The sequence below is a fragment of the Marmota marmota genome, unplaced genomic scaffold, assembly GCF_001458135.2.
Source record: "Marmota marmota marmota unplaced genomic scaffold, marMar, whole genome shotgun sequence".
In the NCBI taxonomy this organism is placed as follows: domain Eukaryota; kingdom Metazoa; phylum Chordata; class Mammalia; order Rodentia; family Sciuridae; genus Marmota; species Marmota marmota.
In genome coordinates, this window is record NW_025999949.1 from 3,024,844 (window position 1) to 3,030,707 (window position 5,864).

Genomic DNA, 5,864 nt, shown 5'->3' on the forward strand with positions numbered 1-5,864 from the left:
TGTGGTGCTGAGGATCAAACCTGAGCTGCACGCATGCCAGGCGAGCGCGCTACCGCTTGAGCCACATCCCCAGCCCAAGAATGGGCAGCATTTCTATAGGAAGAAGTTGGACTGGGTGGTGAGAAAAGAATACACTTTAATCCTAAGGAAAAGCTTAAACAAAAATTAGAAAGGTATACATCATAAAGACACATACTAAATTTCAGTAGAAGAAGGTAAATGAAGACAAGGGGAAGAAAGCTAACAGTTACTGAGCACCAATGACTGCATAGGCTCTTCTGCTCATTTCACTTATTAAGTTATTAGAAGACTTGGAGGCAGGTATTTGTTTCTACATTTTAAAAGGTGAATAAAGAAACTGCAGAAAGGTGAGGTAAACTGTTCAAGCTCACCTAGGAAGAGGCAGAACCAGATTTGAACTTGGATGTTTTCTAGTGTTCTCAATGGATCACTCAATCACAGCTTTAAATTCTCGTTTTACAATCTTCCACCCTACTTCAGTGAGGAACACTGTTCCTACCAGAAATATTTATGCCTCTTCAAAACAAAGCTTAAATACATTTATTTTGTTACTATGGAAACTCATATACATAAATATGAAATCATAGAACCTAACAAAAAGATTAGAAATAAGATCTAGAAACCCCAAAGTTATTTTCTTATTGTAACTTGCTAAATTAACAATGTAATTAAAATTACTTTTCCTGTTTCTTCCCAGTAGGCAGGTATCAATGAAAATTTTATTAGTCTTAAATAAAAATTATGCCTTAAATGTGAATGGCAGTTTTATACTTCAGTCACCTGGCAGTTAAGATTTCCAGCAAGCAGAGCAGACAGAACCTACAATTCTGTACTTTGTGTAAAATGGGTTATGGGATTTCATAACCCTGGTTATTTAATGTTCCCTAGCAACATTCAGTTCTTGTTAGTTTGTTGTGAATAACAGATTGGGTAGTTAGAAGACCCCAACGAATAAGTGAGCAATTTAAAATGGACAATTCACAAAATAGGAACTATATCTGGCTAACAGGTATAATAAAAATGGTTGGAAAAAAGTCTATCGCTTCATAACCTATGTTTCATAAGGTAGCCACAAATATTCTACTCACACAAAGTTTATAGCATAAAGAAAACTCCACTTGCTATAATGTTAAACAAGAGTAAAGTACAAAGACAAAATATGCAAAAATGATTACAACATTTGTAAGTATGCCTTAACTTTAAAAGTATGTATGCACACGTGTGGACCCATGTGAGACAGAGATATTCTACTATTCCAAAAGGCTTTATACTTAAGAATTTAAAAAATTCTACCTTACTACATTCTCCAAATTTCTAAAAAAAAAAAAATGAAATGTATTTCAAAATGTATTACTTTTATATTGAAGTAGATAATTCTTGCCTGTTAATCTATATTCATAATTACATTAAAAATAAAATTAAATTCTGAACACTATATTCTGTTAATAAACAAGGAAAGGTATGGAAGAATGTAAAAAGATCCCTATTAAAGCAGTACCAACAGTTTTCCACTGATAAATCTAACATACTTGCATCAAACCATTCTCCTATACCCACAACTTGAATGGGTTCCCAGTGTCAAGAGTAATTTGAACAATTTACTGTAGTGTGCACACATTGCACAATCTGGTCCCATTCTCATAATTTCTCCCTACTCTCATCCATGGGCTCAAAGGATTTCATTCACAAGACTTAAGCTCTGACTGGCCCACTCACTTTCTCTCAAAGAAACATTATGTATTTGCCCAAGCTTTTGCTCACTCAGCCACCCACACCCTGCTTTTCCTACCCCCCCCCCCTGCCCCACCCTCTGTCCATCTTCCCAGGCAGACACTGACTTCTTTAACTCACAAGCCATCTCCCCCAGTATCTACTGTCCCTCCTCCATATTCCTATAGATGCTATCAGTTACAGAAGACACCAAGCACCTAACCATCTAGCCTAAAATTATACAAAAATAAATATATTCATTATCTCCAAAAGGTATTTTAATTTCTAAAGATTAATTGGGCTGGGGATGTGGCTCAAGCGGTAGCACGCTCGCCTGGCATGCGTGCGGCCCGGGTTCGATCCTCAGCACCACATACAAACAAAGATGTTGTGTCCGCCGAAAACTAAAAAAAATTAATAAATATTTAAAAAAAATAAAAAAAAAAAATAAAGATTAAGAACTTTTACTATTTCTTTATACAATACATTTGCTTCTATAAAGCTTTATAACTCAGAAAGCAACTTCACATATATTATTTATAACTATATTTAGTGACTTAAAAAGGCATCAGTAATGTATATAGAAAACTCAAAGAACTTATCACTCAAAAAATCTGTGATAAGGATATTCTTCCAATCATCTTCAAATATTACCTAATGATAGAAAAATGATCAACATTTCATAATTAAAACAAACAAAACACCAAAAGATCATTTCACACTTAGCACCCAGATCTGGGTTTCTAAATATCATTCTCCAATCAAAAACTCAAGTTTTCTTAGAGAAATGGCTCATTCTAAGGTTGGGAAAGTACTAGATGAGCCTGAAGCATCTTATACTTTTAATACTTAAGGACATTCTTGAAACCAAAAAACAAAACCACCACCACACCACACCAAAAAGATGAAGCATATCAAAAGAAACAGAAGCCAACTGAAAAAGCTCCCCAAACCCAAAGCTTAAAAAATGTGAATAACATAATAAATATGAATTACTCATTGAATTATGAGTCCATAAATATAAATAAGTGCCTTAACAAGTAAATGTGGAAAATAAACAAATATAGAATTCTATAAGACCTTTAGGATTGGGAATGTAGCTCAGTGGTAGAGTACTTACCTAACAAGAACATGGCCCTGGGTTTGATCCCCATCTTTCTCTCCCACATACAGAAATGTCAGATCAGGACTCCAAATAATAAACACACACGCACGCACATTACCCCTCCAACAGGTGAGAACTAAATCCCCATTCCCTTTCAGGAAGGGCTGGACTTCCCAAAAGTTGTCCATGGAAAGGAAAACATAATAAGTTCCCAATAGAGAAACCTGGCGGACACTACTTTAATCAAGTAATGAAGGGTAACATCACCTTTGCTAACACTGTATATCTAAGATGATGTGATGAGAAGGGCACTGTACCTCTGTGCCTTCTTTCCAATAATCTGTTATCCCAGGGAAACGAAGAGGCAAATGTCAGGCAAATCCAAAATGAGGAACCCTCTACATCATAGTTAACCCATGTAGAAAATTGTCAATGTCATGAAACCCCAGGGGAGACAGAAACTGTCACAGATCAGAGACTAAGGAGAAAAGACAAACCAAGAGCAATAGGGTGCCCTGAATTGAATCCTGGAACAGAAAAAGGTCAATAACACAAAAACTGGTTAAAAGAAACATACCAATGCTGTTTTCTTAGTTTTGACAAACATACCACAGTAATGTTATTATATTAGGGGAAACTAAAATTGGGTGAGCGGTGTACGAGAATGCTCTCGTACTACAATTTTTCTGTAAGTCTAAATTATCCCCAAACTAGGTATTTTTTCAAAAAAAAAAGTTGAAGAGATCCAGATTTAAAAAATACATGTCTTCTATGTCAAAAATAAGACTTGACATAATTTTCAAAACCATTAGTTCAAAGGTCATCTAAATTACAGCTGATTTCTCTGCAAAAGTGTCCTGCATCAACAAGCAGTATTCTCAGCCCAAAAGGCCACTGTCTATAACTCTTCCTGGCAAAAGGATTATGAGGGAACAATAGTCTGAACTTGGTACAAACTATAATATAAAGTTTATATGAATACCTCTGAAAAAAGGTATTTCAAATTTTCATAATCTAATTCATTTTACGAGATATTGAAGTCTCAATATGATTATTTATTTATTTTTAAAGTAGCGTATTAATAAACAAAGCTTGCCATGTTCCCATTTAATGAGTAAAAAATTCTGGTAAAGAGCTTAAAAAAGATTCTATATCTGACAAAAATACCTCAGTTGTTTGATACATGTGACCCAGAAACTGGCTGACATTGGAAATATGATGGTGTCCTTCCCGGTAATTAGGATTTTAATAAAGTGAATCCAAAATGCAAGTCCCATTTGAAATTTATAATACAGAAGTAGTGATAAAGTGCGATACTTATTTGGTCTACAAAAACTAAGCCATTAAAGATAATGATGCTATGTACGTAAAAATGACTAAAGAGTAGTATGATTTTAATATAATTCATACTGAAAACATACCCATATGAATACAAATAATAAATGACTGAAATCTGTCTCTGTAGATACAAAATTTTAAATTTGGAATCATACTATTACACTCTATGCAAAGAATTGAAACTAAAGACTGGTGGTTTTTTAAAAAAAAAAAAAAGTAATTCAGTAAACAACTTACCAAAAGAACATTTAAAATGAAAAAGATATTTTCAGTTTAACATGGTAATACACAATTAATGACAGGATGAACTTTTCTTAATAAAACATCTATTCTTTCAAATAGATGTTTTATCAAATCTGCACAATGAATGGTCTTATATTTTTAAAATTTCTATGAAAATTAAGCTACTTTGAACTATTTCAGAGTGCAAAGTCACAGTAAACACAACCCCCTAGTGTTGATCTTTACTACCATACACTCTTAAACAAACCCCCAAACTAGAAATCTAGTACAAATCATTTCAGACTGAGTGGTTTAAATATAACATTTCAATTATAGTTTGGAGTGTGATTGATCACGTATTAGGGAACAGTCCTTTACACCAGCCACATTATTATTTGGTACTAGGAATTGAACCCAGGAGCACTTAACCACTTAGCCACATACCCACATCCCTTTTTTGAGACATGGTCTCACTAAGCTGCTTAGGGCCTAAGTTGTTTTGAACTTGCAATCTCTTGCCTCAGCCTCCAAAGTCCCTGGAATTATAGGCCAAGTATGTTCCAAGTATTACAAGAATGAAAAATAAGGAATGGGGGGGGTGGGAGTAATGTTTGTAAATTTTACCTTATTCATGCTGCATCTCAGGTTTGAATTATGATGTGATTATTATCTATGTAGTGTCTTTAATACAAAACCAAAAGTATTATCTTAAAATGGAAATCAAGGTCATCAAGGACTTATCCATCTAGTTCAATTAATTGATCTAAGTATTTTTTGTTTTGTATTATCTTTATGTTAACAGTAATTACGTCCCCCTTCCAACAACTCACTTATTCTAACTTGCAAGGTTTCAGAATGATAAACTCTTTCTGTTCATTCTTAAGAAGTATTCTACAGACCCCAAATACACAAAAGAATGTAAGAAAAACAATGAAAAATGAAAGACATCTCTTGTCGTTCTTAGAACTCAAGCTACACTCAAGAGACAATTCTTCTAAGTTTAGAAAGGAAGAAAAAAAAAAGAGGCAATATCAAAACCTCTTAAAATGTTAAAAGAAATTAGACTAGTTTAGTTTTCTTTAATATCTTCTTTAATAAGACATTACAGCACACAACTGAGGCCCCAGTGTGTCAATTAAACATGGGGATATCCATTTGAAGAGAATGGAAACAAGTTTAATCTTAACCCCGTTTCTTTTGGCAACTAATGTAAATACAGAATGGCAATTCTCTCAGTGTATTTTATCAAGTCTTTGAAGACACCATAACAGTTTTTAAATAAACTTTGCTGTTATCTGTTAAAGAATCTTCAAATTAAATAAACAAAGATATTTAAGACTTGGAATTTTTTTTCTTATAGCAGATTTAACCGAAAACACAAAAAGGGGATTGTACTAATAATCCCCATATTGAGAATTAATGTCTTATATAAGATCAATCCGACTATTTCCCTATCACTGAGATAGAG